Source organism: Coregonus clupeaformis, chromosome 5 (assembly GCF_020615455.1).
Source record: "Coregonus clupeaformis isolate EN_2021a chromosome 5, ASM2061545v1, whole genome shotgun sequence".
In the NCBI taxonomy this organism is placed as follows: Eukaryota; Metazoa; Chordata; class Actinopteri; order Salmoniformes; family Salmonidae; genus Coregonus; species Coregonus clupeaformis.
This window is the reverse complement of record NC_059196.1, coordinates 3079647-3093987: the sequence shown is the minus strand read 5'-3', so window position 1 is coordinate 3093987 and position 14341 is coordinate 3079647. Positions and strand designations below refer to the sequence as shown.

The following is a 14341-nucleotide window of genomic DNA, read 5'->3' as shown; positions in this document are numbered from 1 at the left end:
ACAGCTCTCTGGTCTTGGCCACAGGTTGGAGTCTGTTTGAGTGTGTGGACAGGTGTCTTTTATTCAGGTAACGAGTTCAAACAGGTGCAGTTAACAGGTAATGAGTGGAGAACAGGAGGGCTTCTTAAAGAAAAACTAACAGGTCTGTGAGAGCTGGAATTCTTACTGGTTGGTAGGTGATCAAATACTTATGTCATGCAATAAAATGCAAATTAATTACTTAAAAATCATACAATGTGATTTTTGTTTTAGATTCCGTCTCTCACAGTTTAAGTGTACCTATGATAAAAATTACAGACCTCTACATGCTTTGTAAGTAGGAAAACCTGCAAAATCGGCAGTGTATCAAATACTTGTTCTCCCCACTGTATGCAGCGTTTACCATTAATGCAATCGTCGCTAACGTGGGAACATTGCCTTTAAATTTCAAATCACGCTGAACTTCAGCGATACAGATTAAATAGAGCCCTACGTCTTATTTATGTAGAACTGTTGCTGTTTCATATGGAGAGCTTTCTTTGCAGATTATGTCAATGTTATTGAAAATGACAAATGTATTTTATATCTGGATACCATAGCAGACAAATGTCAAATAAAGTATTGAGTCTCTTCAATCCACTGTGTTCATGCTAGCCTTGTCTGGGTATGTTTCATGATATACCGTATGTACATGTAGAAAAAACATCCCAACTGCATGGTAGAAACTGTAAACATGTATTTTTCGGGCCTCCCGGCTTATGCAAATGTACACTTAAAAAAGACGTTCTATTTACAATAGGACAGTATTAGAACAGTGACCTTGTCTGTATGACAGACGTGGGTTTGACTGGGTGATGACACTGCCTGGATCTTTTGCAGCATGTCCTCTGACTGCAGCTGCTCCAGTGTCAGCAGAGACAGGCCCAACTGGTCCTCCTGAGAGGGGATGACAGAGAGACATTCAGAGAAAGGAGGGGTTAAGGGGAGACCTGGGACATATTCAGTTGGCAAACATTGAAGAACGTTGCAGGTAGAGATGTCATGAATATAAATAAAAAAATGTACCCCCTTTTTCGATCTTGTCTCATCGCTGCAACTCCCCAACGGGCTTGGGAGACGAAGGTCAAGTCATGTGTCCGCCGAAACATGATCCGCCAAACCGCGCTTCTTAACACCCACCCGCTTAACCCGGAAGCCAGCCGCACCAATGTGTCGGAGGAGAAACCGTTCAACTGACGACCGAGGTCAGCCCGCCACAAGGAGTCACTAGAGCGCGATGAGCCAAGTAAAGCCCCCCCCGGCCAAACCCTCCCCTAACCCGGACAATGCTGGGCCAATTGTGCGCTTCCCTTTGGGACTCCCGATCACGGCCGGTTGTGACACAGCCTGGGATCGAACCCAGGTCTATAGTGACGCCTCTAGCACTGCGATGCAGTGCCTTAGAACGCCGCGCCACTCGGGAGGCCTGACCTGATTTCTTATTCTACATGTCAGACAGGTGTCTAAATAACATTTGTTTCCACAACCTTGGAACCCTGCTAAACATGTCCCTTTACTGTGATATGCTGTACCTGTTTGAAGGGCTGGGCCATCTGGCGTAGGAAGTGTTTGGACAGCTGTACCGTCTCGTCGATGGTCAGGTTAAGGCTGCCATCAGTGAGGTGCTCCTGAATCCACCGGGGCAGCTTCCCTCGCTTGTCAGCCCGGGCATAGCGCTGCAACACGAGAGAGAAACAGGATCTTAGGCTTTGTTCCAATTCTCTTCAATAGCCTTTTTTTATTTTACACATATTTGTTACCACTGATGTGGAGGCACTAGATAGGTAACAGCATTATGGAACAACCTGCTGGGACCTCTGTGCATTATGGCCTTTAACTTCCAGAATTCCACAAGAGGAATTTAGAAATTTTTATTAGGATCCCATTAGCTGACGCCATAACATCAGCTAATCTTCCTGGGGTCCAATACAGAACTAAAACTACATGAAACATTTAAGTAGACATTACAGACAATTAAAATAAGATAAAATTATCAGGGTAGAGTCTGTATCAATGATCAAACTTTTGGACACACCCAAGTTCCAAAAGGTCCTCACCTTGTCGGCGAAGATCATCAAGCCGTAGTCAGTCTTGCCCCTGATGGCGCGGCCCACACACTGCGCTGCGTGCCGCATGGCATCAAACGTCAGGAAGTCATTCTCTCTAATCTGGAACTGGTCCCGCAGGTACTCCAGACGAGCCTGGTAGAGATGGACAGAAGAGGAGAAGGATAAATATTTTGGACAAACAGACCATTAGGATTAAAGGAAGTAAAGTGAAGGAATAACAGAGAGGGTTGAGGAGGACATATGCAGAACAGAGGAACATAGACCAAAACAGTGAATAAAGCAGAAGAGAAGAACAAGGGAAGGATGATAAACAACAGGAGTTAGACTGACCTTCAGGATCCGGCTCTGTGTGTAAACGTAAGGCACTCCGAACATGATCACTGCGCGGCCAAATTAGTGGACTGAGGGAGACAGTTTCATATCACTCATCTCTTCAAATAACTACACTGAACACCTCACTGTACATGAACTGTGTTGTAACTTTGGTGGCCATTTTGTATTGCAAATGAGACTGATGGAGGCTGTACTACTATGCTACAGGAACTAAACACTCACCAAAGTCGATTCCCTCAGACACCTTCCCCCTGGCCACAGACAGCAGGATGGCTCCTCTGCCGTTCTCACAGGCCTGGGGCACAACGGACAAGAGGTCAGAGGTCACAGACAACGACAGAAGACAACCTAAGACAGTCAAAGAAAGGGTCTCCTGACCTCCTGGTATTTCTCCAGAGCCGTGCTGGTCTCTGCTACGTCTGGGGTCTCGATGAAGATCAGCTTGTTCCTCTGGACGTTCTCCAAGATGCCCTACAGACAGAGACACAAAGGGACAAGCGGACAACGCTTACTCAACTTCTAGATTACTACCCTTCAAAACATTTCTTTTCTGGGCACAATTCAATCTGCTGCCAATAAAATACTAACATAGATATGTCTATTGCTATAACAGTACAGACAGAACCACACGTTATTCACATTTATTCTGACTTCCATTTGTGGACCGTGTGTACACACCTGCTCATACCACGACGCCACAACGTTCTCCATGTAGGTGTAGCTGGTGAAGAAGGCCACGATGCAGTCGGGCACGATCGCAGTCATCTCCAGCAGCAGGTTGCCATAGTTACGGATGACAGCTGAAAAATAGAACCCAAACCAGGTTTATTTCAATGTTTTGTTTATCCCAACTAAGGAAAGGAGAGTCTAAGCTCACAAAGAGGCAAGGCAAGCTTACAATATTTCGATACAATGTAACAATCACTAACCAAAATCTTTGTGTCTCAAACTTGGAGGTCATGGCCACCTGGTCGTTCCCCCTCCCCACCACCTGAAAGACAAAGAGCTCAGTGTCACCCCCTTGCATCCTTTCTGAAGCTCAGCATAACTTGGATTAACCACTCAGGTCATATCATGTAGACTGTTTCTGAGGTTACTCACAAGAGGGCAAGAAGGATGCCGCGGTAACAGGCCGGAAGTCCAGGATTTGGTGGTAAATATCCAACGGTGAAAGGGTCTGTGGATAGAAACATGATCAGAAGTAGACAGCCACGGGGTAGGACAGCCAAGCCAACACACAGCCAAGGGATCTTGTGTTAGGATCAATGGAGTGAAGTGATGATCATACTACTCAACTGACCGCTGAGGACACCTACAGGCAAAATAATATACAGAAAATAATATTAAAACTATCAAACTTCTTTACATTTCTGTTTGCATCGCATGCAAATTCATTGATAAACTGTAATTCTGAATGGTGGTAAAGAAATCATTAAAATGCTGCAGATTTAAGGGGGAATCCCCTGTTGATAAAGTACTGAGAAACACAAAGAAAAGCCATGTGTCCCTCATTAACACATGTACATGGACAAGACACAGCACTAAGTTTACAAATAGCCCTCTAGCCCGACTGCATTGGAATGTGAGTGGCCCCATCTTGGACAGATGAGACCATCAGCAGGTGGTTTATAATCACTAGGCCACAGTTAATCTAGGAACAGGAGGAGAGAGAGAAGAGGGAGGGAGATTACCCCTGACGTAATGATGACAGACTGGAAGCGCTCGGAACACAGGCTTGATGGCAATGGAAGGGTCCATACAGCTGAAGGGAGAGGAGAGAAGAGCCAGGGCTAGAAGTAGATCCGAGATAAAAAGCGTAAGCCAACACGCATTGGTGTTTCTTTATGCACTAGCCCATAAAATAAAGGCTGTTTAATATCTGAAACTACATGAATGCCTGAACCTGGATTTATGCCACACATAATAAAATAATTGTTCATGTTTCTCTCAACTAGATCCCAGATAAGATGAATGACAAATCACTTCTTATGGTGCATTTAAACTATCCAATGGCACAATGAGTTACTAAGCAGAGTGTATACATCAGTCATTCACTTCCATCCTGATGGATTATTTCACCCTTGGCTCTTGTAGTGGCACAACATCTCATCCATCAATATCACACCGTTCTGCTGACAAAACAAAATACGCTAGACACAAATGAACCCCACCTGAAGTGCAGCACGGGGTTAGCAATGGTGGGGGTTCTGTCTTCAAAGGGTTCAGTGATGATGGTGAAGCCTGAGGGTGGCAAGGAAAGGACAAAGAAAGTAAATAACTGCAGAGCTGTAGCGGTAACATGGAAACAGTCAGCCTAAGGAGGTTCAGTACCTTTGCTGTAAGTGCTGACCAGAGTGGCAAATTATTTTTATTTTTTTGTCATTTAGCAGACGCTTTTATCCAGAGCGACTTACAGGAGCAATTAGGGTTAAGTGCCTTGCTCAAGGGCACATTGACAGATTTTTCACCTAGTCGGCTCTGGGATTAGAACCAGCGACCTTTGGGTTACTGGCACAACACTCTTAACCACTAAGCTACCTGCCGATGTCCGCAATCTCCAAAGTCCTCAGCAACGGACGCAACCTCTTGGCACAGAATCTAGATAAACAAATAGATATGTAATATAAGAATTAAGGAGGAGTTTCTAGAAACTTCTTTCAATGTACCAAAGACACATAATCCACGATGGAGTCAGTTAGGTCTGGGAGCATCCGTTTTGCATTGCCCGGTGCCCTGGTGGACAGAGTTGGCACATGTTAGGGCCATTCCATTGGTCCTAAAGTGGAAATCTCCACCAACCAACAGCACCAGGCTATTCAAAACTAACACAAAAGTACTGTAGAAGTCACCTGAGGGGCTGGCGGTCAATGCAGACCTTCTCGAAGATGTCTGAGGAACGGTGGAGCGCTCTCCTGAACCACATGGTGAATCCTCAGCCTGGCCTTCAGGTACTCCAGGAAACGCTTCATGAAGCCCACAAAGTGCTCTGCCGTGCGGATACTGCCAGGCACCGCCTCTGGAGGCGGAGAGGGAAAGACAGTGCGGGGGAGGGAGGACAGGGTATAGAAAGGGAAAGATAGATACATTAAACCTTATTTGAGCATAAATCGAAACAAATATAAACAAATACTCAATAACGTTGTTTTCGACTGGACTCCAGGGGGCTAACCTTGGAGGATCTCATCTGGACATGTACAGTTGAAGTCGGAAGTTTACATACACTTAGGTTGGAGTCATTAAAACTCGTTTTTCAACCACTCCACAAATGTCTTGTTAACAAACTATAGTTTTGGCAAGTCGGTTAGGACATCTACTTTGACGGGTTCTGTCTCCTAGAGATGAACGTACTTTGGTGCGAAAAGTGCAAATCAATCCCAGAACAACAGCAAAGGACCTTGTGAAGATGCTGGAGGAAACAGGTACAAAAGTATCTATATCCACAGTAAAACAAGTCCTATATCGACATAACCTGAAAGGCCGCTCAGCAAGGAAGAAGCCACTGCTCCAAATCCGCCATAAAAAAGCCAGACTACGGTTTGCAACTGCACATGGGGACAAAGATCGTACTTTTTGGAGAAATGTCCTCTGGTCTGATGAAACAAAAATAGAACTGTTTGGCCATAATGACCATAGTTATGTTTGGAGGAAAAAGGGGTAGGCTTGCAAGCCGAAGAACACCATCCCAACCGTGAAGCACGGGGGTGGCAGCATCATGATGTGGGGGTGCTTTGCTGCAGGAGGGACTGGTGCACTTCACAAAATAGATGGCATCATGAGGAAGAAAATTATGTGGATATATTGAAGCAACATCTGAAGACATCAGTCAGGATGTTAAAGCTTGGTCGCAAATGGGTCTTCCAAATGGACAATGACCCCAAGCATACTTCCAAAGTTGTGGCAAAATGGCTTAAAGACAACAAAGTCAAGGTATTGGAGTGGCCATCACAAAGCCCTGACCTCAATCCTATAGAAAATGTGTGGGCAGAACTGAAAAAGCGTGTGCGAGCAAGGAGGCCTACAAACCTGATTCAGTTACACCAACTCTGTCAGGAGGAATTGGCCAAAATTCACCCAACTTATTGTGGGAAGCTTGTGGAAGGCTACCTGAAACGTTTGACCCAAGTTAAACAATTTAAAGGCAATGCTTCCAAATACTAATTGAGTGTATGTAAACTTCTGACCCACTGGGAATGTGATGAAATAAATCATTCTCTCTACTATTATTCTGACATTTCACATTCTTAAAATAAAGTGGTGATCCTAACTGACCTAAGACAGGGAATTTTTTACTAGGATTAAATGTCAGGAATTGTGAAAAACTGAGTTTAAATGTATTTGGCTAAATTGTATGTAAACTTCCGACTTCAACTGTAGATGTTGGTCTCCCTGGCAACGTTGGCCTCTTTCAGGCCCTCCACCAATCGTCTGTATTCCTCTTTCAGTTTGGCTACGTCTGTCTCCTTTATCCTTCAGCAGAGGACAAGAGGTTGAGATGACATCACAACACTCTACACTTTTGGGCAAGAACAACAAACTGGTTCAGTCGGTCTCATTATAGACTCCTTGTACGTTCTCCTTTGTACACATAAAATGACAGCGGTTCTAGTGCTGCTCTCCACTAGTCCCCTGAGTGTATGACCCTGAGCAGTATGACCTTACTTGAGAATGGTGTTATGTAGGGTCTCCACGTTGGCCTGACTGCGGTCCAGAGTCCTCCTGGTGATGTGACGCTCATTGAGTCGATGCACACATTGTCTGAGGAGGATGGAATATCAGCTTGTGGAGGCTTGAAACAGTAGGTTTGTTAAACAAATGGGAAACTTAACAGGTGGCTGTCCTTACCGATGTTATATGCTTCGTCAAAAACAACCACCGATTTCTTGGAGAGCTCCTTTGAGACAAGGTCTGCAATCTTTGGGTCCAGGAGGTAGTGATAACTGTAAACTATGATGTTGGCATGGAGGATCTGTGTTAAGGAAAGAAGCTAAATGAAAAACATCACGACTAGTATATCTCCTTCATACAGTAATTAATGCCACAGAGTTTCTAAACCCAGAGGTGCAACATTGCGAGACTTGCGGGAACACTTGCGAAACAGACCAAGCAGACCAGGCCAGGGTTTGAGAAGTGAAAAATTATTCATTAGTTGTTAATTTTGTCGAAATCTAAAGGCACAACCTAGATTCGAGCCAATCTCTTAAGTAGTTGAACATGTTATTACTCCAACCTTGTGAAAGTGACAAACGTACACATTTTCATTTTTGTCAAAAACAACTTTATAAAGAAGGAGTGCCTTTGATTTGATGGCCTGCACATGCTCAGTTCAGTGAAGGACGACTATTAGACCTGATGACGTGCTTTTACGCATGAGTTTAGATAGCCAACGTCGCCATGACATCGCCTACAAGTGTGATCGGGGATTTCTACTGGAGAAGCAGTTTCTTCCTATCTTCATACTGTACCGTCTTTAGTAATGCTGTCAAATAGAACATGCTACAAAAACATCAGATGCTATGACAATGGCTATTCTTACCGAATAGCGTGCTAGGTAGTGAGGGCACAAGACTTTCCTCCAACCAAAGTCCTTCAGATCGTCCAGGTTGTAGACTCCAGCGGGGAGGGGCACCTGCTTTCCCATAGCATCAAACTCCTGGAAAAGACAGAGTCAGTCAGTCAGACAGACAGACGGAGGCATGGAAGTCCCAGATCAATCTCTTTGTCACAATCCCAAGCTCCTCACCTCATAGAAACGGCACGAAGGCAGGCTTGGGTTGCTGTGCCGTTGGGCGCGGATGAATGGCGTTACAGGACCACGGTTAGTGGGTGACATCGTGAAGATATACTGTCGTCAGTGTACTGACCGCTAGGGCCGGGCAATGAAGTTGTCTACCGCGACCCTTTACAGACTAGAACGCAGTACACTAACATGTCGATAATTGACAACTTTTCAGACAATTTAAAAAAGTGCCACATCATAAGCCTATGTACCTTTTCAGACAGTAGAATTATGCTCCTGCATAACACGTTCTATTGTTTCGCTGACAACAATAAACGTTTCTGATTGAAGGGCTGCTGTGTTGTTTAGGCTGTTTTTTTATGGTAGGGTAGCTAGATGTGCTGTCGTTCTTCTAAATGTCTTGGTAAATTGCGATATTTAACCAACTTTAAAGTACTTTTTTAGGAAAGAGTGGTCTGCACGCAGGCAGCTGGCAGGCTAGGATTGACTGTTCTTGTCGCCTAGTGATGGAATTTAGTCTCGCTTTAGAAAATCTGTGGAGGGAGCTGAAGGTTCGAGTTGCCAAACGTCATGCTTGAAACCTTAATGACTTGGAGATCTGCAAATAGGTGTGGGACAAAATCCCTCTTGAGATGTGTGCAAACCTGGTGGCCAACTACAAGAAACGTCTGACCTCTGTGATTGCCAACAAGGGTTTTGCCACCAAGTACTAAGTCATGTTTTGCAGAGGGGTCAAATACTTATTTCCCTCATTAAAATGTAAAATCAATTTATAAAAATTTTTACATGCGTTTTTCTGGATTTTTGTTGTTGTTATTCTGTCTCTCACTGTTCAAATAAACCTACCATTAAAATTATAGACTGATCATGTCTTTGTCAGTGGGCAAACGTACAAAATCAGCAGGAGATCAAATACTTTTCCCTCACTGTACCATTATATCTGAAAAGCGTAATCGATACAGGCTATACTGGTAGCCTACTGTAATTTCGTATTATGAGACAAATACACCCCCATCGAGGTATATAAAATGGGCTATTGGCACTCCTACCTCGGGGTGAACACAGGTTTTTCCGAGAGGAGAGCGCCAGAGCCAGGAAGTTGTTCTTCTCTCCAGTCTCCTTAGAACAGAACTCCATAAGCTTCCTCAACTCCTCCACCACCTGATGGAGAAGGGAGCAACATGGCATCAGAGAAGGGGGTGAGAAACATATGTTCTTCAAGGACAGGGGAGCACACAGAGAGGTGAAGGAGAAGAGAGAGAGAGAACACCTTCTCCATCTCAGGAACAGTTCGGGAACAGTAGATCAGCTTTGTGACTTCAAGGGGATACTCCTGTCAAATAGAGGAGAGATCACTGTATAAGTGAATTGTCAAAGAGGACCAGATGGTGATAAAGATAACGGACGTATCTTGACTCACCCGCTGATATGCAACAATCAATGACAGAAGAGAGATAGTTTTCCCGGTTCCCGATGGCATCTCCAGAACTCCATGTCCCTTTGGATAAACAATGTGTTACCATCATGCGTAGGGCCATAGCATTAGGATAGGTCTACAACAAGTGGCATGTTGCTGGGTCTCTCGATTTACCTTGGCATCCAGGGTCCTCTTGAGTTCCAGCATGTAGGAATATTGCTCTGGGTAAATGTAGTTATATGGGAAATAGACTAACAACCCTTCAATGTTGAGCCTAGAATAAAAGGTATTCCAAAAACAAATGCATGTAAGAAGAGTGTAAGTGCAATAGTCATTGTAAGGGCATTTTGACCAGGTAATATTCAGCATGTAGCATCAGCTAAATCAAAGAAACCTATAAATAGCTAGCTAACTCCCCAATTCAGCTGTGGCTAAGTTCGTTCCAAAACACATTGCACGGTGTAATGTTTACAGTTTAACCAGCCAACTAGCTTATGATAGCCAACTGCTAGCTGTTAAGTTGCGTCAATTCAAATCTGGTATTGGGAACAAAAGAGGTCAACACGACTTCTAAGATATACTAGTATTTTAATTAATGCAAACACTTCAATGGTAAATATGATGTTCGTATATACGGGTCCACTGAAATACCACACAGGGCACTCAGAGAACTGATCCATTGTTCTAAGTTCTTCTCCAAATACTCTGACAGAGATAGTTCCCGCTCCCTGCTGGCCAATCAGAGTAGAGACTGAGCGTGGTTTAGACTTACTCAGCCTATCGTTGGCGCACAGGCTGGTCCCAGCCCCTTGGCGCTTCACTGTTGCCAGGTGTCTAGTTGTTTTGCAACTTCAGACATAGTCTGTTCCTCTCCACTGTAGCAGAACACATGTCCTTGAGCGCGGTTTAACAAAGAGGCAGTGTGTATGTGTCTGTGAGAAATACAAGTCTTTCTCACCCTACTCCCTAACATTCCTCACATGAATCACAGCTTGTTATGTTAAACAATTTATATCAGTACAGTACAAACCTATTATGTTTAATCATTATTGCATTCCTTCCAAGCTAGGCATCACATCTAGTTATAAGAAAATAGATCCCCACATAGCTATGTTAGCAAAGAACTGACTTGCTGCAAGCTAACGTTTACTAGCTACGTTAGATAGCTAGCTAACTTTGCCCTGTCTGAGAATCTCTCTGCCACGAGCACTTACTTCATTTCGGTGGATTTCTTGCACCGGTGAGCTAGCTGCTTCTTTGGGTCAGTCACTTTTTTTTCTTTATTCACAATAAATAGATGACTAGCTAACTTATTGGCAAAACAAAACCCTTCAACTAGCTCGCTAGCTATGTTCCACACATTAGATTTCTTCAGAAATTCTCTGTCCACACAAAGCCCACTTTTTGCTTCTCAGATTGGCTGCAGAATTTGAAGTTAGTCAATTGGTCTTCTCTGATTGGGTTTTGTATGGATTCCTCAATGGAAGTACGTCCCATTCCTTTAATCAGAACTAACTAGTCAAATATCCAGTAAAATCTTGTGCTGAATCGCATTAGTGGAAACCAAGACTGTTCTCAGAGCAGACCTGGTTGTTTGCAGTTGAGTCGCGTCGGGGGAAATGTTAGCATTTTAGCTAAACCCTTTTCCAAACCTTAACTTAATTGTCCTAACCTGCCAAGTTAATTCTCCTCAACTGCTGCGTAAATTCTCCTTACCTGCTATGACACTTTTACTAGTCAAAACCGGCAGACCTGCCTGAGAGCAGTGTGAGTATCCACTAATGCGATACAGCCAGCCAGGGAGGTTCAGATAACTATTGTGCGGTCTTTTATTCAACTTCATAAAACGAAGCAAGAAAATAACTGAAATACTGCAGACTAAAGAAATAAAAAAGATTTACCTGAACAGAACATTCTATTTAAATTCAACATGAGCAGAAGGTATTGTCATAAGAGTACTAAAGGTACTGCCTATGTTGTTCATTTGCCAAGTTGTATGGTAGGGGAGAGTGGGGTAAGTTGGGCTTTTTTTTACATTCAGCATTACTCCATCAAGGGAAATATGGTATTCTTTCTAACAAAGATATCTACATATATTTCAGGACTTTGTGTATCCCTGGAAATAATCAGAATTCATGTAAACATTACAGTTTGAAAACATACTGTAGCTTGTCCAAAAAGAGTGGTCTCTTGGCACAACTTACCCCAGGAATGGGGTAAGTTTAGCCTCAAGGACAGGGTAAGTTAAAGGTAGACTCAGCGATATGACGTAGATGCAGAAAGGAAACAGCATAATGAGTCAATTTCTGCAACAACTAAGAGCATTGAAGCGCCAGGCACAACTACTCTGCTGTTTTGGTGCCCAGACTACCATGTTGTCAACTCGTGTACATGCACAGATACTCTGTGTGACTGTGTGAGAGCTAAGTTTTGCATCTCACTCATCTCAATATCTGCAGTGCTGCTTGTGGCAACAAATATTCTGTACTGAATTAAGTATAATTTAACACAGGCTTAACACCTAACAAACAAACTTTGTAATTATTCTTTTTTTTTTTTTACACTTTTAACATAGGCCAGGTCCTGTTGTTACCTCATATCCCAACAATAATGCCTTGCATTACGCCTGGGAAGAAAACATTTCAATTTGCTCAACTTGCCTTTGGCTCAACCATTGGCTAAACTTAACCCATGGCCATTGGCTCAACTTACCCCAAGGCAAACATTTGGACTATATTAGCCCACACACCTACAAGGTTGCACTTTCATGCTAGGTTTAGGACCTCACATTAAAGTTTATAGAGACCCCAACTGATGTATGGAACAATCTTAGTATTATCTACTTTGGTTTAGATACAAGTATCATAAAACCTCTAATAAATACATTTGACTTGGTGAAAATCAGTTTTTTTTACCTAACTTGTGTACCACTTTTTCCATGAGGTTTCTTCCTTCACAGACGCCATGAAATTATTACCTTTTCCTAAATATTTGGTCAAATTATGAATTTTGTGTATAGTTTCTTAGAAACAAGGGTGGCTCAACTTACCAATTTTACTCAACTTACCCCACTCTCCCCTAATAGGTGGTGTGGTGGGATGACCTCAATATTAGAAAAGATAAGCCAGAAGTTGCAGTTTCCTCAGAATTAGGGCTGTCCCCGACTAAAATAAATCTTGGTAGACTGAAAGTAGTCTGTTCTTTCGACCAATTGATTGCTCAAATTTTTTTAAGGTGTATTTTTCCATATATAGACACCCTATGTGTTTTAATAAAATCAACTATATGCATTGAGCTTGTCTGATGCTTTAAGCTTACGGTTTGATGCCTCAAGAGGGTGCCAGATATCTAGATAACCAGAAGAAAAAACCTTAACCTGACCCAACTATTCTCCTCCCGCTCCTGCTGACTTTCGCAGATTCTGCCGTTACTCTCCTGAAGTTGTCGGTAATATACACCAGGAATCAGCTACCTTTTTCATGTGGAATGCCAATTTATCTTACCATTTCTACCGATCTGTGTGCCAGTTATGGTTTTCATATGCACATTTTCGTGAAACAGTTATATTTAATTTATAATAATGTCTTAATATCTCAAAATAATTGTCCTGTGGTTAATCAAAATTCTATCCAAATCTAAATGAAAATGATACCAACCTAAAAAGTAGAATATTAGCTCAAAAGTATTGTGGAGCTCCTGCACCTAAATATAAACAGTACCGGAACCTATTTATAAGTCAAGCACTGATAAGAAACCTATTTTATAACGTTTCCACTGGATCAGAGCATTACATTTTTCCCTTTCACGCTGAGTGGTTATCGAAAGGGAGAAAGCTGCAAAGATTGAGGAACTATTGTAATTCTCAATGGATGTAAAAACAGACTTAATTTGCTTGCTGTTTGAGATGAAGAAAACATTACTTTGAGAAGCTCCACAGGTCATTAGTGGTGGTGCGTTAAGCCAATCAGAAATACTATCATATCCCCAAATGGGCACATTTATATGCCTACATTTGCGCGCAGGCCAGGTAGCCTATAGACCTACTATGCATGCGAGTCCTTACTCAACATTGACAGGAGCGCGCCAAACAAAAGACAATTACTAAATTGACAGAACTCGTAAATGGAATTAAATTAACCAAAACTTGTTTCTCACAAGTGCAGCATAGGTTGTTCATTCTGCAAACAATGTGTCCACTCCGACAATGAGAACAGGAAGACTGGAATAATAATATTGGATGCATTAAAATAAATCTCCGTAACCAAAATAACAAAAATTGTAGATTAGAAATTATAGGAATTAATGGTAAATGTACTACTGGTGATATACACTACCAGTCAAAAGTTTGGACACACCTACTCATTCAAAGGTTTTTCTTTGTTTTGACTATTTTTTACATTGTAGAATAATAGTGAAGACATCAAAACTATGAAATAACACATATGGAATCATGTAGTAAACAAAAAAGTGTTAAACAAATCCAAATATATTTTATATTTGAGATTCTTCAAATAGCCACCCTTTGGCTTTGACAGCTTTGCACACTTTTGGAATTCTCTCAACCAGCTTCACCTGGAATGCTTTTCCAACAGTCTTGAAGGAGTTCCCACATATGCTGAGCACTTGTTGGCTGCTTTTCCTACAAAATATATTTTGATTTGTTTAATACTTTTTTTTTTAACTACATGATTCCATATGTGTTATTTCATAGAAAATAGTACAAATAAAGAAAAACCCTTGAATGAGTAGGTGTGTCTAGTAACTTTT

At 42.4% G+C, this 14341-nt stretch overlaps 1 protein-coding gene and 1 pseudogene across 1 annotated transcript in view; both read right to left on the bottom strand.

Annotated features, from left to right (window-relative positions):
* LOC121558530 (kin of IRRE-like protein 3) overlaps positions 1-14341 on the bottom strand; it is a 442346-nt gene that overhangs the window by 173813 nt on the left and 254192 nt on the right. The window lies entirely within an intron of this gene.
* Positions 699-8745, bottom strand: LOC121564275 (annotated as a pseudogene).